Consider the following 23,612-nt stretch of genomic DNA (forward strand, 5'->3'; position numbering starts at 1 on the left):
GGGATGACTGTGATTGGTTTAGACCAATCATGACCCATTCCCGGGGGCTGGGCACAACATCCATGGAAAGCATCAAGCTACAACCCAGCTCCATCTCCAAACCATCATGATTCCCACGACTAATGAGTGCGAGGCCCCTCACAAGGATGGCACATCTTAACCCCCACACATTCCACCCTTCGCCAACCTGCACCGACCATAGCTACCCATAGCTAGGCTCTGTTGGGCATTCCGTTCACACCTGTGTTCTGCAGGGGGGAACCACGCTAACTGCTTGGGGCCTGAATACAAGCTCCAGGAAATAGAATTTCTGACATGAAGGGCTGTATCATCCGGACACATCACACACACAGCACGATGAAGCAGAAATATAGACATCAGCACAGTTGAGTCTAAACCACAGGGGGAAGAGTTATCAGAATAGATTAGGTTATGCTGAAGAAACAAACACCCCCTCTGATTTATTTGTCCTGCAATAGCCAGCCCTCACAGTGGACAGAAGGTTCTGCTCCATGGCATCGTGCTCACACCAAAACCCAGCCTGATGAAGCAGCCGATACATGGATATTGCTGAACCAGAGGGAAAGAGAGCTCGAGAGGGTTTTGAATTTGCAGTTGAATTCTTGGCCCAGAAGTGAAATGTTTGACTTCCACTCACAACCCATTGGCTAAAACTGGTCACATGGCCCCATCCAGCCTCAGAGAGCCAGGAAAGTGAGAGCCTACCATATGCCAGAAGGCAGAGAGGCAGAGATATTTGGTGAACAGTACAAAGACTTCCAGAAAGCATGAAGGCAGAATGGCACTTGAACTGAGCTTTGAAAAATAATTTAGTCTTAAATAGATGAAGGGGAGTGGGGAGAGCTGTGTGGGAGAAGGCATGGAGGCTCATGAACGGGGAAGCATGGTAGGCTACAGTCCATGGGGCCGCAAAGAGTCGGACACGACTGAGCGACTTCACTCTCTTTCTTTTACGGAGGTCTCAAAGTGCCTAGCAAATGTGAGCAAAGTGAGGCTTCATGAGGAAAGAGAATGAAGCTGGGGCTGGGACTAACAGGAAGGCTGGGTTTAGGCTCTGAAGGTCTTTGAGTATCAGAATATGGGTTTTATACTCCTGTAGATTATTGGCAATGAGGAGCTACCCAAAGATGTTTAATCAGGTAACTAACATGATCTTATTTGTGTTCTAGGAGGATAACCTTGGTAGAAAAACTGGAAGGAGCTTGGAAGGGAGAGAAACCAAAGCCTGGGCGACTATAGGAGGCTGCAGCATCAGTCCAGAGGGAGAAGGTGAGGCTGAAGCAAGGCAGTGCTGAGAAGATGCGCAGGAAGAGGCACTGCCCAGCTAGAAAGGATGACTGCCTTTTTTATACAAGGGTAGAGAAAATAGCTTAGCAGTCCCCCATATACCGTCACCCAGCTTCAACTGTTCTCCACACACGGCCAATTTTGCTTCATCTACGCCCCAACCTCCCTGCTTCAATCTACTCAATTATTTTAAAGCAAATCCCAATTACCATATTATTTCACCTGTAATTTCTTCACTATGTGCCCTAAAAGATAAACAGTCTTTTAAAGAGTAGCTACAATACCGTTATCACACCTAAAACATTGGCAATAATTACTTAACGTTATCAAATATCCAGCCAGTAGCAGAATTTTCTTGATGGTGTCTTTTTTTCTTCCAGTTGGTTTATCTGAACCCGGATCCAAATAAGGCCCACACACTCCATTCTGTTCTATTTCTCTCTCTTGTCATTTACCCGCGGAGGATTCCAGGTCATTTGCGTCCTACAGAGTTTGTGAAACACTGGGTTTTGTCCTGCCGTCATCAGCATCCTTGTTTGCCTGCTGCATTGCCTGTGAACTGGTGGCTGGGTCTAAAACGTCTCCAACGTCTTCCAACAGAAGTAGAGGGAGGAGAAGGGAAGGAGAAGTGGGTCATTATTTACACAACACCCACTGTATGCCAGGCACTGAGTGGGTTCTGTACAGATGATCTATTCGATTATGAAGATGATCTCATTGCATCCCCACCTCAACCCTTTGAGATGAGTACGCATGATCACTGCTTTGACAGGTGAAGAAACTGGAACTCAGAGATGTTAAGCAACCTACTCATTTCACAGAGCCAGAAAATGGAGGAGGTGGGTTGGAACCTGGTTCTGTTTGACTCCAAAGCCCCTTCTCTTTCCACCGCCCCAGGGTGGGGAAGGGGCTTGGCCCACAAGTGGCCGTCAGGAAGGAAACCTAGCTATCCTGACTTCCAAGAGAATTTCCATTTTAGTCATAGACATCGTGACTTGTGACATGCCAGGTGCCTTACGTACATCAAAGTACCTAAATGATGGATGCATCATTATCCCCATTTTACAGGTGGGGAAACTGAGGTCCAGAAAGGGTAGGTGACCTGCCCTGGGCACTGAAGTTGGTGAGCAGAATGCATCATTATTCTCATTTTACTGGTGGGGAAACCGAGGTCCAGAAAGCATAGGCGGCTTGCCCCGGACACTGAAGTTGGTGAGCAAAGTCAGGATCCACTGCTAGGTTGGTCTGACAGCAGAGCCCACGCTTCCCATGGCTGCTCCCCCGTGGGAACACCTCCAGCCTTCCTGGTGGCCATGGCAGGATGGAGCTGCATGCCGAGGCCGGGATCAGCAGGCCGCCTTTCCTGTCCAGAGCCTGGAGAGTGAGCTCTCACTGTTGGCCTAGAGAGGAGCTACTCCTTTCTGTCACATGCCCCCACCAGGGATGGCATAGGCTCAGCTCACAGCAGTGAGGCAGTGAGCGAGGGCTGGCCGTGCCAGCCCCATCAATCTTGGTGGCATGGATTCCCTCCTAGAGCTTTCTCGCGAGGCCCCACTCCCTGCTGTGGTGGAGCAAGGATCCAGGAGGAGCCCGTTCAACGGAGAGCTGGAGGCCACGCCGAGAAGCCCTGAGAGCCCTCTTCCTCCCCAGAGCTGTTGCGGACAATTGAGAGAAAAACCGGGACATTCTCCCCACCAGGGTATTTTGTATGCTTTGCACTTGCTGCTGCGTTTCCTTCATCTAAAAGCTCTAAAATTTCAAATAAAAAGGTACAATGAAAGCAGCAGCAGGATAAATAGCCACAGTGATCTGAGCTGAAACCCTGCAAGCTTTATTCACATCTTTAGAAAAACTCTGAAGGCTCCTAGTAGCAGCTGCAGTACAAAGCCTCACACTTTAATTCTAAGGCTGCCAGAAATAGGTCTGTCAGGCCTGAAATATCACTGCATTTCATTACTCTTAAATGTGCATTACCATCTCTGTCTCATTACCAGCTGGGGGGTATTCTCCAGACCAACTCCAGAGAGAGCTGGGAATCTGGGACTTGTGGGGAAGGGGAAGATTGAGTTGGAGCTAGGACATGGGGATGGGAGGGGAGATCCAGAGGCTTAAAGCCTCACGAGAACACAGATCAGATCAGTGTGTTCACTTCTGTGAACACACCACAGAAGTGGAGGCTGCTGTTATTACCGTGGCCCCATCAGGCAGGCACTTGGGAGAGTGTGACGTCACCAAGCTGGGCGGTGAAGCTGGGAGGAGAAGGGAAGAGGCAGGCCGCTGGGGCGGCTCTTGGGCCAATAGTGGGGCCCGAAGTGGAGGGTCAAGGGCACCGACCCAGGCCTTCGCGCCTGGTGGCAGGTAGGGACAAGCCAAAGGCAGACGAGGCCATCAAGGCCGGGGGAATCTGAAAGCACAGGCGCAAAGCAGCCAGTGACAAATCCCGGAGGGAGATGGCTGCTGGAGAAGTGGAAGTTTGGAGCTGGGAGAAATCTGCATGTTTATCATAATACTGACACTCAGGGTGGCTCTGAATAATTCAGTAGGCGCCGTGATCTCGTGATCTCGTTACCGTGCGTGTCCCTGGGGTACAAAGAGAGAGGGGATGGATAGGCCCAGGCCGGCTGCCGACGCATGGCTTTCTGAAAGGGCATGACAGATGGGCCAGCGCTGGCCACCACCCAGTCACGCTTTGCACGGTGATTGGTTTTCAAAGGAGAACAGGCTTTGTGAATGGAGCCAGCTTGTTGCTTGCTGCCTTCAAATGGACGCTGCTGGGTCGCGTGGCCAACCCGGGCCCCCTTATGAATGGGGCATCACCGGTGGGTGGTGAACAAGCCAGAGGTGACTCCCCGTTCCCTCCCCCGGCCCTGATGAGGCTGAGGCAGGAGGAAGGGGGAGAAGCACCCCAACCCTTCTGTCTGCTGACAAGTTCAACCCTCTGTCAGCCCTCCTCTGTGCTGGCCCTGTAACAGCTGCTGAAACAAGTTCAGTTGCAGACACACACAAAAAGTTAGGATGAAAGTTTCTTTTTCTATCATGTAAAGAAGTCCGAAGATAATCAGAGATCTAGGCCCCTTGCATCTGCTGCTCTGCCGTCCTTAGTCCTAACATACCACTCCTGGCCCAACACGGTTGCTCATACTCCAACATCACGTCCACATTCCAGCCATCAGGAGAAAAGATGAGAAGGGGGCCCAGGGCATATGCCAGTCTTTTCTTTTCTTTTTTTTTGTGCAGTTTCCCAGAAGCTGCCACACAAAAGCTTACACTTACTGCACCAAAACTTAGTTAGATGTTTATACCTTGCAAGAGAGGCTTAGAAATGTGTTCTTTGTTTTATTTGGCTATGTGTTTCCTGGCAGATAATTCATGGTTCTATTCCATTTCTGCATATCTTGCAAGTGAAACACTAATTGTCCATTTCAGATTATCATTTCCAGGATATAGTGAACATCCATGGAAGATATAAGATGCCTTCCTCCAGAGGGAAAGGCAGGCAGAGTGCCTGTTATAAAAGACTTGGGTTCCCCAAGTTCGGATTCCTGTCGTGAAATGCAAGCCACTGTGTGTCCAGGCATCATCACCTGGCTATCTTTGTGAAGCCCTATGGGAACTAAGGCCGATACTCCTCTGTGACTACTGCTGTAATAAACTGTCCTTCATCTCTGACCTAGGAGTCTCAGGTGCCCAGCAGCTATCACAGGGACTAATTCGCTAGCTTGTAAATAGAATAAAATCTCAGATCCTCACAGTTCTTGACAGTGTTCGGCTAAGAATCAGGGATTCTGTGGGGCTGAGCAAAAACTGTCCACACGGGTGTTTCCCGGTATCTCTGCCCCTCCCACAATCAAACAGAGAGAGTAGCCTTCAGGTGAAATTCCAGCCACTTCCAGAATTCAAGCAGGTTCCAAAATGTCCAAAGTCAGAGGCGCTGAAACACGTGCTCCCCCCGAGAGTTCTCTGAGGGCCCCATGGACCGCCTTGTCCCCGCGTGGTCTGTTCTCAGATGCCAGGAGGACGCTGGATGCTGCTCTGGCCTTTCCATCTGGAATGACTTGATGACCTTCCCTCAGTTCCCTGAACCAAACTGCCTCCTTCTCCACCCTTCACCCCATTTCCTCCAGAGCCCCTCCTCCCCGCTACCCCACCCTCCCACCAGGGTCTCCCAGGTCAGGGCCCCCAACCTACCCGAGGGAGCTACAATACTCAGTCGGCCTGTTCTGCTGCCGTCTCCCTGCCCTAAGACAGTTCTCCTCTGGGCAGTGAAGCTGGGGGTCCAGCCGGCCCATCTGTGCAACACCCCATCCCCAGCCCCTACATCTGTCTAATGAACAGGCCCCTCAGCTTCCCTGCCCTTCCTCCTGCAAGCGGGGGTCTGAAGTCACCCTTAACCCCTCTCACCTCTCGCTGCTGCCCCACCGTCCGATCACGAAGCCCTGCCTCTTAAGTTTCTCTGGCATCTGTTCCCTCTGCCCTAAACCCCATTGCTTCTTATCTGTCATCGCAGCCGCCTACCAGGTGCCCTCAACCTCCAGTCCAGGATCCACAGAGTGCCCAAGTGACCATTCTAAGAAGTAAACTGATTCACAGCCTCACTCCCGCTGAACAAGTTTCAAATGCCTTACCATGGCACCTGAGTCCTGACTGTTCCACCCATCCCAGTTGCCTTTCCGACCACCCTCTCCTAAACCACCCGATGGCAAGCCACACCGGGCTACCCTGCAGCTCCCCCAAACGCCCTGTTCTCAAACACCCCAGGAAAGTCACACCTCTCAATTCTCCTGGGAATGCCCTTCTCTCCTCTCGCTGCCCACTTCCTGGGCACCCACCACTTCCCGTCCATCTTTCAAGACCCAGCCCCAGCATGACTTCATTTGAGGAGCTGGCCCTATGCTCCTCCACAAACCCAGCAGCTGGGCTCTTCCCCTTGTGCCGCCAGACAACAGCGCACACACCGTCTCCATGCTCCCCACCTATGCAGTTATCTCCGCACATTTTCCCTTCCCCAGATAGTAAGATCCTGGAGAGAATGGACGAGAATTGTTGTCTTTGTGACCCAGTCATGCTCAATAAATCCTGGCTGACCAAAGAAATAGATTGTCCCTCACTTCAGAGCTTCTCTGGTGGTAAAGAACCCACCTGCCAATGCAGGAGATGTAGGTTCAATCCCTGGGTCAAGAAGATCCCCTAGAGAAGGAAACGGTAACCCACTACAGTATTCTTTCCTGGGAAATCCCATGAGCAGAGGAACCTGATGGGCTACAGTCCACGGGGGTCGCAAAAGAGTCAGTTTAGTAACTAAACAACAACAACGCTCATTTCACTCATCTCAAATCCAAGGCTTGCTCAATGATGGGCTGTGGCCAAGCAACACAGTTCTAGAGAGACAGGTCTCCCTGAGAGTTTCAGGCTGGAAGACAACTCCAGGATGGAGAAAGAGGAACAGTGAGGCTGGGGAGAGGTGGAGGGGGGATTGCCCCTCATGAAAACTAGGAGTGCAGCTAAGTAATGAGGGGCATAGAGAAGAGTCAGGTCTCAGAGGAAATGCAGACCTGGAGCAGCGTGGTCATTCTTTGGCAGGTACGAGCATGGTGGAGGGAAGGAGACAGGAAGCGGAGACCCAGTGAGGTCTGGATTTGAAGCAGATGCTACTGGAGGCAGCAGGCAGACGCAGAAGGGATCCCTTAAATAGCGCTCTCAGGAAATCCAGGGCTCAAAGTATTTCTTTGGCCCCCAGGACAGGGAGCTAAGTCCAGTGTCAGGAACAACAGTCTCCTGCCTCACTGCCTGGGAAGGAGACCCTACACAATGAGATCTGGCTTATGTATTAAAAAGCTTCACACCCTAAATGCAGTGTGATATCCCTGACTGGATTTCAGAACAAGAGAAAAGGACAGGAGTGGAAAACGTGAAATCCTAAAGAAGTCGATACTTTGTTTAATAGTATCCTGCCAGAATTCATTTCTTCATTTTGACAAATGAACCACAGTTAGGGAAATTGCTAACTTTAGGGGTAGTTAGGTAAAATAAAGAGTATTTTGGAACTCTCTATAATACTTTGCAATACTTTTCTGTAACTCTAAACTTATTTCAAATATATTAAAATAAAACCCCCAAAAATCTTTAAAACGTAAGTTCAAAATTTAAGAGGCAAAAAGAGAAAGCAAAAGTTTAAACGGAAGGTAAAGGAGCAAAGGTCCTTACACACAAGGCTCTGGTTTTCCCAGCGGTCATGTGCGGATGTGAGAGTTGGACTATAAAGAAAGCCAAGCGCCGAAGAATTGATGCTTTTGAACTGTGGTGTTGGAGAAGACTCTTGAGAGTCCCTTCGACTGCAAGTAGATCAAGCTAGTCAATTTTAAAGGAAATCAACACTGAATATTCATTGGAAGGACTGATGCTGAAACTGAAGCTCTAATACTTTGGCCACTTGATGTGAAGAACTGACTCCTTGAAGACCCTCGTGCTGGGGAAGATAGAAGGCAGCAGCAGAAGGGGATGACAGAGGACTCAATGGACATGAGTTGAGCAAGCCCCAGGAGATGGTGAAGGACAGGGAAGCCTGGTGTGCTGCAGTCCACGGGTCACAAAGAGTCGGACACAACTGAGCAACTGAACAACCACAGAAGATGCCAAAGGGCTTCCCAGGTGGCCCAGTGGTAAAGAATCCATCTGCCCAGCAGGAGGCCCAGGGTTTGATCCCTGGGTCAGGAAAATCTCCTGGAGAAGGAAAGGGCAACCCACTCCAGTATTCTTGCCTGGGAAATCCCACTAACAGAGGAGACTTACCGGCCACAGTCCATGGGGTCTCAAAGAGTCGGCCACAACTTATCAACTAAAGAACAACCAAAGGTGCAAAAAGTGGGACTTACTTTAACTCTTAGTTAGAAATCTGAAGACCCTGACTGTATACATTTACCCACTCAACAAACCCTTACTGAGCATCTGCTATGTGCCAAGCATTGTTTTCAGAGTGGGGGATACAGCAATGAACAAAACTGAGCGAATCCCTGCCATCCTGGAGCTTACATTTTTAGTGCATCTGGAGCTTACTCTGCCTAGCCCCACTCTACCCTACAGGCTCCAACACTCGGTTCCTAGGACTGAAAATTGGGCCCAATTCCTCCTGGAGTGACATCAGGGTCGTAGGAAGGGCTTTGTTTGACCAGCAAGGGTCAGGAGGCCTGAGGTGGCTCCAAACTGGACGCTGAGTTGGCCTAACTTTTGGCTTCTGACTCGAGATGGAACCACGTGCCTGCCTTTTCCCGTCTGTTACAGGAGCGCAGCAGGAAGAAACCAACTTTCTGCCGGAGATACGTGAAGCTCAGTGGGCGCGATGGAGGCACTTGCACTAATATGATCGTTGCAACTATTTAAACTAAGACTAAGACGTGGGTTAGGACCTCTCTTCTGTAATTATTACAAACCCTCCTCCTTCCGTCGTCGAAGAACTTTCGGAAGTGGAGTAAAAATTCGAGGCAAACACTGCATGCTCAGCGCGCGCAGGGCTCCAGACTGGGCGGTCAGCCTGGAGGACCAGCTCGAGGATCAAGGCCAGGGTCAGGCCCACGCAGCCGCTGGGTCCCCAGGCAGCCCCGGCGCTGCGGGCAGGAAGCGCGGAGCGGTCCCCGGCCTGCGCCCCCGCCCGCGCCGGCCTCGGCTCCCAGGGGCGGGGGCGGTGGCGCCGGCTCCGGGCGAGCACCCGCGGCAGGTACCAGAGATCGGGCCGCACCCCTTCGGAGGCCCACGCCGGCGAGCTGGGCCGCGCCCCGCGAGGGGCCCGGCGCAAGCCTCCCCGCCTGGCTCCGGCCCAGCCGCCTTCGGAGGGAAAGTTGTTGCTCAACCCTGAGGAATGCGGAGCCGCGGCGGCGGCGGGAGGAAGCGGCGGGAGATCACAGCGACGGCCGGCGGGGGACCGCGCTGGGGCGGCGCGCGGCACACTTGGCCCCGACGTCAACCGCGGGCGCACCCCGGGGGTGACAACCACGTGGCGCAGCGGGGGGCTAGGATGGCCGGGCCGTTTGGGAAGAGCGGTGGCAGAGGCAGAGGACAGAGACGAGAACTTCCCACCGAGAACTCCGGGAAGGCAGAGGTTTTTGTCATGATCTCGATTAGTCTCCCACGCCTGCAAAGCGCCTCGACCACAGTAGGCGCTTAATAAACAGTTTTGAAAGCGTGAGCTAATCCCGCCCCCAGCCCCCGCCTCAGTTTCCCTCTCGGGTGCAACAAACGGTTTGATCTCCGAGGCCCCTAGCAACTCTGAAATCCTAGGATGCTGAGGCTAAATCCCATGTGTACTGCTGTGGTTTTGCTTTTAGTTTTTCAGGGACATTTTTAGTGCTACCCTTTATGATGTGCCAGGAGTGAATTTGACACCAGATGGCTTTTTTTTTTTTTTAATAAGAAAGAAGACAAAGGGAGGGAGAAAAATATTTTCCAACTGGCAGTGCTGACAGCATTTTGGAAGAGAATCCAGGGAGGCAAAGAGGAGCTGTCTCAGCCTGATTCTTCCTCCTCCCGCACACCCTGCCACTCTGGCCTCCGCCATAAATGGGGGAGATCAGATTGGAGCTTTTTATAGATGAGGCGCAGGGAACATCATCACAGGAAACTCCACCCAGAGTTAGGACTGGCTCTGTCCTCTCTGGCTCTCACTGGGACGGCCCCTGAGCTGCAGGGACACGGATTCCAGCTGCAGGCAGGGCTCTGGCTAAAGGTGGATTCTGGTGTTAATTAGAACAGAGAGACACCTGGCAAATCAAAATCCAGCGCTCCCTGCCTGGGGAACATTAAGGAAAAAGAGCCAAAATGGCATTGTCTTTTCTGGAATTCCTCTCTTGGATCCCAACTCCCTCTCCTCACACAGGGAGGAGTGGACCTGGTCCTCACTCAGAATGGCCTCTAGCTCAGTTCTTAATGTTGTGGCAAGAAGAAGGGAAATTCCTAGAATGAGCCAATTTGGCAGCGTGTACTGTGGTGTCAAACGGGGAGGCTTGCAGTCAGACTGCTTGGGTTCAAATCTTGGCTGCACGACCTGCTAGTTGTTTGACTAGGACAGTGGCTTTGCCTCTCTGTGCCTTAGTTTCTTCCACTGTAAAATGGAATAAAGTCCCCTCCCCACCCCCACCACCCCCATCAGATTTGTTGTGTGGATTTAATGAGAGAGTACAAGAAAAATGTGAAGGCAGACAAAAGAGTCTGCCTCTTCAACAGCATTTTTCTTATTTGTCCATGGGACTTCCCTGGAGGTCCAGTGGTTAAGAATCCACCGTGCGATGCAGGAGATGCAGGTGTGATGCGGGAGACACAGGTTCGATGCCTGGTGGGGAAACTAAGATCCCACATGCCCCAACAGCTGAGCCCACACACCACAACTAGAGAGCCAGCGCGCCACGATGGAAGACACCGGTGATGCAGTGCAGATCCCCCGTGCCACATCTAAGACCCGACAGTCAAATAAATAGATATTTTTAATGTGTTTCTTATTTGTTCAGCTTCAGGATCCCCCAAACGAGGGCCCCTTGCTGGGTAAGAAGAGCCCCACTGGGGCACTGTCTCCGGACAAACCGATCTCAGTCCAGCGAAGTGGTCCCTCCTCCTCCTCCTCCTTCTCATTCCCAGGACACTGGAGGAAGCAGCTTGGGATAAGGAAAAGTCATGCATCAGGCTCCAAGTTGATGAATCACCCTAAAGGGATGGGGTGGAGTTGGGGGGCTCAGTAAGAAATACGCCACCCTTACCTCTCAGGAAAGAAGGGGACAGTGGGTGAGGAGAGGGGACCCTTGGTACTACACTGGGAGGTTGTGACTAGTAGACAGTGAGGGGCTTGCGATGGTCGCTGTGGCATATAGCTCTGTGAGATGTCCTTGATTTTCTGCTGGTAAATTGTTTCCTAATTGTTTCAGATGCAGAGTTCTTGAATCCTTTACCAGCAAGCTCCTTGAGGTCAGGTTTTTATCTTTCTGTTGTGGTAGCCACTTCACACAAACTCTCAGAAGAAGCTACACAAAAAGTTAACTCTCAAAGTGCCTAGTAATTTGGTTGAGCTGTTCCTCATAGACTAAAGTTTTGTGTCCCCTTCCCCAAATGCATATCTTGAGATCCTCACTCCCAGTGTAACGGTATTAGGAGGTCGGGCCTTTGTAAGGTGATTAGATCATGCACCCTCATGAATGGAATTTATGTCCTCTTAAAACAGATCGCATGGAGCTCTCTTGTCCCTTTTGCTGCCCCCCCCAGGAAGAAGGCTCTCACCAGACACTGACTCTTCCCACACCTTGATCTGGAAAATGGGAATGTGAGAAATAAATTCCTCTCCTTTATAAGCCTTCTAGTCTGTGGTATCATGTTATAGCAGTCTGATATGTTGAGACTCCAAGCTGGAGGGACAAGGGGAGACAGGTGGTAGGACGAGGGGCACCTGTTGGCTCCAAGTGTCTTTCCTTCATCTCACAGGTGCTCTCTCTCAAAATTCTCTGCTCAAACCTTTTCAGCCTCTAGAGAGTCAATGACACCTGGGTTCCCAGCCTATCCTGTCACAGGGGTGTGAATGTCCATGGCAGACCTGGGAAACACGTCCTCAGTTATTCCGTTACTCCTGGTCTGTGTGAGTCTCCCAGGCAAGCTTTGCCGCCATGTCTTTCCCTTTCTGGAATGGGCACTGGACTCCCAGCCAGGACAGAGCCAACTGCTGCTCCCTGAGACATCTTCTCAGCGTCTCCATATGGTTCCTCATGTGTCTGGCTCATTCTCACCCTTTGGGTTTCCTCTCCGGAGTGGACTTCCTTGATCACCATCTATCAAAACTAACCACTGCCCAAAGATTACTTTCCACTACCCTATCCTGTTTGTTTTATTATTTGCACGCTTTTTGTTTCTCTGGTCCACTCAGACCGAAAGTTCCATGAAAAGCAGGCTCTGTCTTCTGGTCATCACATCCTAGCCTGTTTCACAATGCCTGGTATACAGTAAGTGTCTACTTAACAACTAGCAGTCTCCTCCCAGAGTTATTCCTCTTCTCTCTAGCATTTTTAGTCAGTGCTTATTTATGAGGTGGGCTTCGCAGGTGGCTCTAGTGGTAAAGAACCCGTCTCCCAGTGCAGAAGACATAAAAGACGTGGGTTTGATCCCTGGGTCGGGAAGATCCCCTGGAGGAGGAAATGGCAACTCCCTCCAGTATCTTTGCCTGGAGAATCCCATGGACAGAGAAGCCTGGCAGAGAAGCCATGGGGTCACAAAGAGTCAGAGATGACTGAAGTGACTTGGCATTTATGAGGTAATTCTTGTTTCTTCAAAAGATACATCAGCCTCTATCAATCCTACTCTGTAGCCACCACTTATTTTCTCGCTCCTTCACCCCAGGCTACCAGGGAAAGATACTTGGCACTGTCTTATGTGTCAGCTGGGCCTTCTCTGGTGTCTTAGACAGTGAAGAATCTGCCCGAATGCTGATGCAGGAGATCCAGGTTCCATCCCTGGTTCGGGAAGATCCCCTGGAGAAGGGAATGGCAACCTACTCCAGTATTCTTGCTTGGAGAATTTCCTGAGCAGAGGAGCTGGGCAGGATATCGTCCATGAGGTCGCTAAAAGAGTCAGACACGACTGAGCGACTAAGCATGCGCTATGTCAGACACGACCTTCTGGTGGAAAGCAACAGAAGACCAACTAGGAGTGACGCAAGTAATGAACAAGTATGTCCTTTCTCTGAGGTAGAGAGGGTTAACTCCGCCTTCAATAAAATCAAGATGGCTCCAGTCAGCGTCTCCGGGATTCTGTGGAGACCCCTGGCGGAGCGGGCTTCCGCTTCTGTCTCATTGGCCAGGGCTGCATCACATGCCCGAGGCCTAAGCCAATCACTGGCAAGGAGACAGAAGCACCCTGATTGGCTGCTTAGACTGATCAACATGCATCTCCTGTGACTGAGATGGGTGGGGGGGATTCCTTCCCTAAGTACGGGGCAGGTAAGTTCTAGAACAAAATCAAGGCTCACCAGCCCAGGAAAAAAGGTAGGGAGTGGCTGTTGAATCTATGAGCTGCCCAGTAACCATCCAATAAATTGTTTTTCTGCTTCAGTTAGCCAGAGTTGGTTTCTGTGGCCTGTAACCACAGAATTTTGGCTGATCCAGCCCGGGGGTTGCACGGTGAGGAGTGACAGAGCGGCATTCATGGCCAGGAGGCGTGATGTCAGCACACGGCCCTGAGAGGGGATGGGACGACCACACAGGGAGCCGGCCTGAAACCGTCCTGAGACCCCGGAAACAGCCTGCGCGGTTTGGGGAGCTGGGTGATTAGGTCTTAGAGCCAGAGGCTGTATATTTTCGAGTGACTTTACTGTGACTGTAGCCCCGGGCTATGTAACCTGGGAAAGGTTACATGGAGGTTCAGTAAATATTGAAGTTGACTGAAGCGACCGCCCTCCCTTTTAAAAATTCGGTTCTTCCCTGGTGTCAAAGAGGCTGTTCATGTAGATGACTGGCCTTTTCCGCCACTGCTTTTCCCGAAGAAGACTTGAGCAATCACATCGCCACTTCCTCCACCTCCCGTCTTGCCCTCCTCAAGGAGATGCCTCTTCGTGTTCAGCACTCGAGCCACTGTCTCACCTCTGGACCCAAGACTCCACCGTCTCTTAGACCTGCCCCACCCTCACACCTGAGCCTCAGACCTGCTGTCTCTGACCTTAAACTCCGGTCCTTCCTCTCCTCCTCTCGGCCGCCCACTCGCGGCCCTAAAGAACTTGGTTCAGTCCCTGGCACATAGTGACTATGATTAATGGTTATCAAGATCATCTCATCCTCTCCTGCCTCCTGGTGAATGGCCTGCCCCAGGGTCAGTCACGTTACTATCCCCTCCCCTATTCTAGAATGCCCCGCAGCCTTCTCACTCACTCCATCTTGGGGGCGGTGCGGGTAGGGAGGGGGTTCCTCCCTGCCTCTCACTACCTCCATGACTGTTTCCTGCTGCCCTCTCCACTGATTCTCCATCTCACCTCAAGGAGGCCTCGCTGGGGCCCAGTAATCCTTGTCATCTCTGGAGAGCTCCTCGTCCAGGGCCCCCGGCAGCTCTGAGCTCTGAACCTCCTCTCCTGCCCTGCCCACTCCGCCTGCAGATAACCGCCTCCCCCTCTGTCAGCAGGGGTGTCAGCCTCTCCTGTTCACCTCAGGGGGACATCTCAGGCTTCTGGTCACAACAGAGTGGGGTACCGCCCCTTCTGTCTCCACTTTTCTCTCAAAAAAACCACTCCGCAAACAACAAGGAGAATCCACGACAGAAACCTAAGCTCCATCTCCTGCTAAACCCAGAGACATTAAGAGTCTGAACTAGGGGCTTCCCTGGTGGCCAGTGGCTAGGCTTCTGAGCTCCCAATGCAGGGGCCCTGGGCTGGATCACTGGTCAAAGAACCAGATGCCACATGCTGCCACGCAGAGTTCCAGTGCTACGGCTAAAGATCCCACGTGCGAAACTCAGACCTGACGCGTCCACATACATAGCATCTTAGAAAAGAATCCTGAAGTACGTCATACGGAAACAGAAAGTGGATGGGAGAGGGGCAAATGACTAAGAAAGGCAAAACAACCAGAGGCAACTGCCCACAAGAAGCAAGCTGACCCTTCCCGCAGGGAAGCTAGGAATTGGAAGGAGTGAGTAAATTAGAAGGCAGGGGCCTAAAAACTGGGAGGCTTGTTTGAAGAGCTACTTAAAGAACAATCTGATAGGACACTCAGCGGTACTCAGCACTATCAAGGACTTACTGTGACCCCTTCGCCACTCATGCAGGAGATATCAATTCTGGAGATATAATATTGTAATAGAGAGATCATGGACTTTGCAGGGGTTGGGTGGAGAAGGAGTGGGATCAAAAGCTTAGGGAAAATCAGCATTCTGGATTGTGTTACTCGGCTTGCTTGCCACACACCTCTCTTTACCCGCCCCCCACACTCCACCAGCATGAAGAACCCCAGCAGGTGGGCTTATAACCTCCACGCAGAAGGCTAGACTACAGGATTGTCTTCTGGGAAAACCAAACTGTGCCATTGATGCTGACAACTGCTGCTAAGTCACTTCAGTCGTGTCCGACTCTGTGCGACCCCATCCCTGGGTTTCTCTAGGCAAGAACACTGGAGTGGGTTGCCATTTCCTTCTCCAAGGCAAAAAAGTGAAAAGTGAAAGTGAAGTCACTCAGTCATGTCCGACTCTTTGCGACCCCATGGACTGCAGCCCACCAGGCTCCTCCGTTCATGGGATTTTCCAGGCAAGAGTACTGGAGTGGGGTGCCATTGCCTTCTCCGGATGATGACAACTGGAGCTCCCCAAAGAAAGAGTTCAGCCAGCCCCTCAAGTACATTCAGTGAGTGCTCCCAATTGGCTCACAGTGCCTCCCTCTCAAACATGAATGGACAGCCAAGGAAGACAGGATGTATGAGGAAAGTCTCTAATATGATACAAACAACAGAAAACATGAAATCAGAGGAAACAGAGATGATCTAGGGAGACCACTTCAAACGAATATCCTCCAAGAGGCGATGCTGACTGCATCCAAGAGCAAGAACATGAAACCATTCTGAAAAGAAAGGAAAAGAAAAAACAGGGAACACAAAAGCACTCTTGAAAATTAAAAAAAGAAAGAAAAAAAAGTCATAACAACATACTTTGTAAATGGATTGGGAGAGAACACTGGGGATAGAACATCTCCCAGAATACAGAAGAAACAGTCAGTAAGAGAGAAATAATAAGAAAAGTAGAGGATCAGTCCTCTTTGATCATAACCTCTTGCCGAGTAACCAAATAATAAGAATTTTAAAAATTTGAAGCAAATAAAAAAGAAATTCCCAGATCCAAAGGACATAAATTGTTAGGACAGAGATTCTTCAACATTAGCTTGGATCAGAATACATGGAGAGCCTGTCAAAAGACAAATTGTTAAAACACAGACACACGGGGAATATTATTCAGTCTTAAGAAAAGAAGGGTCTTGGGACTTCCTTGGTGGTTCAGAGGTTAAGATGTCACCTTTCAATGCAAGGGGTCACAGGTCCGATCCCTGGTTGGGGAGCCAAGATCCTACATCCCTCGAAATAAAAAAAAACAAAACGAAACATGGAATAGAAGCAAGATTGTAACAAATTCAATAGACTTTAAAAGTGGTCCACATCAGGGACTTCCCTGGTGGGACAGTGAATGAGAACCCACCTGCAAGGGGTCGGGTTCCATCCCTGGATCGGGAATATCCCACATGCCACAGAGCAATTAAGCATGAGTGCTGCAGCTACTGAGCCTGAGCTCTAAAGCCTGTGAGCACGACTACTGAGCCCTTAGGCTGCACCTACTGAAGCCCAAGCGCCTAGGTGCTCCATAGCACGAGAAGCCACAGTGAGAAGCCCATGCACCACAGCCAACGGCAGCCCCCCTGCTTGTTGCAACTAGAGAAAGCCTGCACACACAAAGGCCCAGGACAACCAAAAATAAATAAATAATGTTTAATGGCCCACCTTAAATAAATAAACAAACACAGGATTTTGCCACTTGCTACAACATGAATGGATCTCATAGGCATTATGTTAAATGAAATAAGGCAGACAGGGAAAGACAAATACTGTGTGGTCACATTTACGTGTGTATCTATAAAACAAAAACAAACAGACAGAAATTTCATACAGAGAACCCACTGGAGGTTGCCAGAAGCTATGGGGGTAGGATAAGGGGTGGTGGGGGCGGGGGTAGGAGAAATGGGCGAATGGGTTCAAAAGGTGCAAACTTCCAGTTATAAAATAGCGATGGGGATGTAACATACACCATGGTGACTAGAGTTAATAATACTATTGTATATTTGAAAGTTGCTTGAAGAGTCAATCTTAAAAGTTCTCATCACAATAAACCATAATGGAAGAGTATTAAATATATATGTGTGTGTGTGTAAAACTGAGTCACTTTGCTTGCAGTAGAGATTGGCACACATTGTAAATCAACTGTACTTCTATAAATAAATAGGAAAAAAGTTCTCTTCACAAGAAAAGCAATTTTGTAACCATGTATGGTGACTGACTCCTTCATGGATCACAGCCCTGTCATGGCATAGGGGCTTGCAGAACTCGATGAAGCTATGGGCCATGCCGTGCAGGACCACCCAACAGATGGGTCACAGTGAAGAGTTCTGACAAAACGTGGTCCACTGGAGAAGGGAATGGCAAACCATTCCAGTATTCTTGCCTGGAGAATCCCACGGGCAGTAAGAAAAGGCAAAAAAGATATGACACCAGAAGATGAGCCTCCCAGGTCTGAAGATGTCCAATATGCTACTAGAGAAGAGCAGAGGGCAATTACCAATAGCTGCAGAAAGAAGAGGCAGCTGGGACAAAGTGAAAACGATGCTCAGGTGTGAATAGTTCTGGTGGTGAAAGTCTGATGCTTTAAAGAACAATATCGTGTAGGAACCTGGAATGTTAGGTACATGAATAAAGGTAAATGGGATGTGGTCAAGCAGGAGATGGCAAGAGTGAACATCTACTACTGTGAGCAAGAATCCCTTAGAAGAAATGGAGTAGCCCTCATAGTCAACAAAAGAGTCCAAAATACAGTACTTGGGTGCAATCTCAAAAAAGAACAGAAAGATCTCAGTTCATTTCCAAGGCAAGCCATTAAACATCACAGTAATCCAAGTCTATGCCCCAACCACTGATGCCGAATAAACTGGTTGATTGATTCTGTGAAGACCTACAACACCTTCTAGAGCTATCATAAAAAAAAAAAAAAAAAAAAAAAGATGCCCTTTTCATCATAGGGTATTGGAATGCAAAAGTAGGAAGTCAAAAGATGCCTGGAGTAACAGCAAAGTTTGGCCTTGAAGTACAAAATGAAGCACGGCAAAGGCTAATAGTTTTGCCAAGAGAATGCACTGGTCAGAGCAAACACACTTTTTCAACAACACAAGGAATTCTTTACACATGGACATCCCTAAACAGTCAATACCAAAATCAGATTGATTATATTATTTGCAGCCAAAGATGGAGAAGTTCTATACAGTCAGCAAAAACAAGACCTGGAACTGACTGGCTCAGTCATGAACTCCTTATTGCAAAATTCGGGTTTAAATTGAATGAAGTAGGGAAAACCACTAGGCCATTCAGGTATGACCTAAATCAAACCGCTTATGATTATACAGTGGAGGTAATGAATATATTCAAGGGATTAGATCTGGTAGACAGAATGCCTGAAGAACTATGAATGGAGGTTTGTAACACTGTACAGGGAGCACTGAGCAAAACCATCCCCAAGAAAACGAAATGCAAGAAAGTAAAGTGGTTGTCTGAGGAGGGTTTACAAATAGCTGAGTAAAGAAGAGAAGTGAAAGGCAAAGGAGAAAAGGAAAGATGTACCCAACTGAACGCAAAGTTTCAGAGAATAGCAAGGGGAAATAAGAAGACCTTTTATAATGAACAATGTAAAAGAAGCAGAGAAAAACGATAGAATGGGAAAGACTAGAAATCTCTTCAAGAAAATTGGAGAGATCAAGGGACTATTCCATGCAAGGATGGGCACAATAAAAGACAGAAAAGGTAAGGACCTAACAGATGCAGAAGAGATTAAGAAGAGATAGCAAGAATACACAGAACTATATAAAAAAGTCTTAATGACCAGGATAACCATGATGGTGTGGTCACTCACCTAGAGCCAGACATCCTGGAGTGTGAAGTCAAGTGGGCCTTAGGAAGCATTACTACAAAAAAATGGTAGTGGAGGTGAGCTGAGCTATTTAAAATTCTAAAAGATGATGCTGTGAAAGTGCTGCACTCAATATGCCAACAAATTTGGAAAAGTCAGCAATGGCCACAGGACTGGAAAAGGTCAGTTTTCATTCCAATCCCAAAAAAGAGCAATGCCAAAGAATGCTCGAACTACTGAACAACTGTGTTCACTTTACATGCTAGTAAGGTAATGCTCGAAATCCTTCAAGCTAGGCCTCAGCAGTACATGAACTGAGAACTTTCAGATGTACAACCTGGGTTTAGAAAAGGCAGAGGAACAGGAGGTTGAGGAGTTGGGGGGCCCAAGCCCTCCTCCCTCAGACCCGGGGGTCCAGCCCCCCAGCCCCCCCCTCCCTCAGACCCGGGGGTCCAGACCCCAACCCCTCCTCTCTCAGACCAGGGGTCCAGTCCCCGGGGCCCTCCTCCCTCAGACCCCGGGGTCCGGGCCCCCAGTCACCCGTCCTGAACCGCACCCCATTGGGCCTGTTCTCTGCTGTCTGTAGGTCACACCAGGACCCCAGGATGTCGGACGCCGAAGAGCAGGAATATGAAGAGGAGCAGCCTGAAGCCGTCCCGTGGTACCTCCTCTGATCCCGCCGAAGATCCCAGAGGGGGAGCGTGTGGACTTCGATGACATCCACCGGAAGCGCATGGAAAAGGACCTGCTGGAGCTGCAGACGCTCATCGACGTCCACTTTGAGCAGCGGAAGAAAGAGGAAGAGGAGCTGGTGGCGCTGAAAGAGCGCATCGAGCGGCGCAGGGCCGAGAGAGCCGAGCAACAGCGCTTCAGAACCGAGAAGGAGCGAGAGCGTCAGGCCAAGCTGGCGGAGGAGAAGATGCGGAAGGAAGAGGAGGAGGCCAAGAAGCGGGCTGAGGACGACGCCAAGAAGAAGAAGGTTCTGTCCAACATGGGCGCCCATTTTGGGGGTTACCTGGTGAAGGCAGAACAGAAGCGAGGGAAGCGCCAGACGGGGCGGGAGATGAAACTGCGGATCCTGTCTGAACGGAAGAAGCCTCTGAACATCGACCACATGGGAGAAGAACAGCTCCGGGAGAAGGCCCAGGAACTGTCGGACTGGATCCACCAACTGGAGTCAGAGAAGTTTGACCTGATGGCGAAGCTGAAGCAGCAGAAATATGAGATCAACGTCCTGTACAACCGCATCAGCCACGCCCAGAAGTTCCGGAAGGGGGCCGGGAAGGGCCGCGTCGGAGGCCGCTGGAAGTGAGGAGCTGGGCACAGCGCCCCCGCCCCCTCGAGGCACCTGTGAGCCCTTGGCGTGTGCGTTCATTTGGGGCTTGAAATAAATGCTCCCCCTGCCGCGAAAAAAAAAAGAAAGGGCAGAGGAATCAGAGATCAAATTGCCAACATCCATCGGATCAAAGAGAAAGCAAGGGAATTCCAGAAAAACATCTGCTTCTGCTTCATTGACTATACTAAAGCCTTAGACTGTGTGGATCACAACAAACTGCGGAAAATCCTTAAAGAGATGGGGATACCAGATCACCTTACCCGTCTCCTGAGAATCCTATCTGTGGGTCAAGAAGCAACAGTTAGAACTGGACATGGAACAACTGACTGCTTCAAAATTCAGAACGGGGCACAACAAGGCTGTATATTGTCACCCTGCTTATTTAACTTATATTCAGAGTACATCATAGGGAATGCCAGGCTGGATGAACCACAAGCTGGAATCAAGACTGCAGGAGAAATATCAACATATTTGGATATGCAGATGGTACCACTCTAATGGCAGAAAGTGAAGAAGAACTAAAAAACTCTTGATGAAGGTGAAAGAGGAGAGTGAAAAAGTTGGCTTAAAACTCAACATTCAAAAAACTAAGATCATGGCATGTGGTCCTGTGACTTCATGGCAAACAGAAGGGAGGAAAGTGGAAGCAGTGACAGATTTTATGTTATTGGGCTCCAAAATCACTGTGGACGGTGACTGCAGCTTGTTTCTTAGAAGGAAAGCTATGACCGACTTAAACAGTGTATTAAAAAGCAGAGACATCACTTTGCAGACAAACGCCCATGTAGTCAAAGCTATGGTCTTCCCAGCAGTCACACATGGACGTGAGCGTTGGACCATAAAGAAGACCGAGCACCAAAGAACTGATGCTTCTGAACTGTGGGGCTGGAGATGACCGAGAGCCCCGTGGACAGCAGGGAGACCAAACCGGTCCATCCTAAAGGAAATCAACCCTGAATATTCATTGGAAAGACTAATGCTGAAGCTGAAGCTCCAATATTTTGGCCACCTGATGCAAAGAGCCAACTCATTCGAAAAGACCCTGATGCTGAGAGAATTGAAGGCAAAAGGAGAAAAGGGTGGCAGAGGATGAGATGGCTAAATAGCATCACCAACTCAACGGACATGAATTTGAGCAAACTCCAGGAGATAGTGAAGGACAGGGATGCCTGGCATGCTGCAGTCCATGGGGTCTCAGAGTTGGACATGACTTAGCAACTGAAAAACAATAACAATGGTCACGGATGTTAACCAGACTCACTGTGGTGATCATTTCATAATGTATACAAATATCAAGTCATTATGACATATACCTGGAACTAATATGACATCATATGTCAACTATTCCTCGATAAAAACAACAACAAACGACAGTGTGCTGGGACCTATCACCAGAGTTTCTGACTCAGTAGATGTGAGGTGGGGCTCAGAATTTGCCTTTCCAACCTATCTAATATTTCTCACAGGTGATGCTAGTAGTCCTGGTCTGGGGCCCACATTTTGAAAGCCACGGTTAGATTAAAAAGATCTATCAAGTGCCATGAAAAATGAGCCATGCTGATAAATTGTGATCTTTTACTATATCAGGAATAACAGAGAAAGTCCTAAAAGTAAGCATGGGGGAGGTGAATTCAAAGACTTGAGAATCAAAATAGGGTGAGATTTCTCAGCTCTAAAATCAAAGTCTGAAATAAATAAATAAAATAAAATCAGAGTCTGCAAGATAAGGAAGGAGCATTTTCAATATTTTGAAGGAACATGATTTTAAACCTAAAATTCTATACCCAGCAAAAAGTAATCATCAGGAGTAAAGGTGGGAGACTTCCCTGCTGGTTCAGTCGTGAGAACTCTGTGCTCCTAATACAGGGGGTCCAGGTTCCATCCCTGGATGGAGAACTAGATCCCAAAATGAAGATTGAAGATCCTAAGATCCTATGTGTCACAACTAAGACCCAGCATAGCCAAATAAATATAAATAAATAAATATAAAAAAAATAAAAGCTCAGGCAGCACAGATGCACTAAAAAAAAAGAAGAAGAAGAAGAATGAAGGTGGGATAAAGCCATTTCAGGTAAGCATTAAGTCTCTAAAATATTACCGCCCAGGCATTCTTTCTCAGGAAGTAACTGAAGGATGTGCTTCATTCAAAAGGAAATAAACTGAGGAAGAGTAAGACACAGTACCTGAAAGAGGGAAGGGCAACGTGGATTCTTGAGCACCAGGCATGGCCAGTCCCGGGGTGACAGGTGTGCTGCCAGACTTAAGAACAAAGCGTCCAGAGAAAAGCAGAAGGATGGGGTGCCACAGGACAAATGTCTCCAAGGAGAAACGAAACAGAACCAATAAGATTATATGACAGGTCTGGCCATATGCAAAACTGTACTGAGAAGGCGTTTTACAGAACCATTGGAGGGAGTGGGAAGACAGAGCCAGAGATTCAAAGAAAACCAAGCAAACAAAAAAATGAGGCAATTAACTCCAGGAAAAACAAGAAAGTTGTATAAGAAAGGAAATGTAAACAGAGCACACAACAAAAAGTTATATTAGAAAAGGAAATGAAACCAGCATATTTGCCTCAAAAGTAAACAACATTTTCAAAGTCAATAATGAGATCACTGAACATGGATTTAACCATAAATTGTGATATAAACATAATGGGGGTGGGTAGAGAGGAAGAGAATCAGAACCCTCACCTACCAAGACAAGGAGTGAACAAATTAGATAAATGAACCCAGAACGGCAGTGCACATGTTATTTAGAAATAAGGAAGGAAATTCCAGAAAAAACGGCCAAACGAGTTGAAAGTGGTTGCCCCTGGGGAGTAGGATAAAGCTTGGGAGAAAAGCCAGTAGGACTTCTGTTTTTATTACAAGCCCTTTAGAAGGATTTGGTTTGTAAGCAATGCGTATGTATTAGCTCGATAAAAATAAATATTACTTTTATAAAGCAACTGTAAAAGGAAGTGTCACATCCTCCAAGACAGAGTGCCTGAGGGACCCTGTTGTAGCCTCAGAGGACCAGGGGTCTCCTGTCTTCATCCCGCCCCCCCCACCCCTGCCCCGCAATGGGCATTACTCATCGGCTCAGCCCTCTTCTTCTCCCAGAAGCACTCCCTCCATCTCTTCCTGTTCTGCGCACCATCCACAGGGTGGCTATACTCCAGCCCAACTGAGCCTGCTTCTGGGCCTTTGCATGCACTGTGTCCTCGATCTGGAAGGCTATTCTTTCCTATTCCACTCTCACCCACTCTCACTGCAACAGATAAAAGATTTTTTAATATTTATTATTTGGCTGCGCCAGTTCTTGGTTGTGG

General features: G+C 49.1%; 1 pseudogene; it reads left to right on the forward strand.

Annotated features, from left to right (window-relative positions):
* Positions 1 to 19,553: 19,553 nt before the first annotated feature.
* Positions 19,554 to 20,385, forward strand: LOC136166160 (troponin T, slow skeletal muscle pseudogene; annotated as a pseudogene).
* Positions 20,386 to 23,612: the final 3,227 nt, after the last annotated feature.

The sequence above is a fragment of the Muntiacus reevesi genome, chromosome 4, assembly GCF_963930625.1.
Source record: "Muntiacus reevesi chromosome 4, mMunRee1.1, whole genome shotgun sequence".
NCBI classification, from domain to species: domain Eukaryota; kingdom Metazoa; phylum Chordata; class Mammalia; order Artiodactyla; family Cervidae; genus Muntiacus; species Muntiacus reevesi.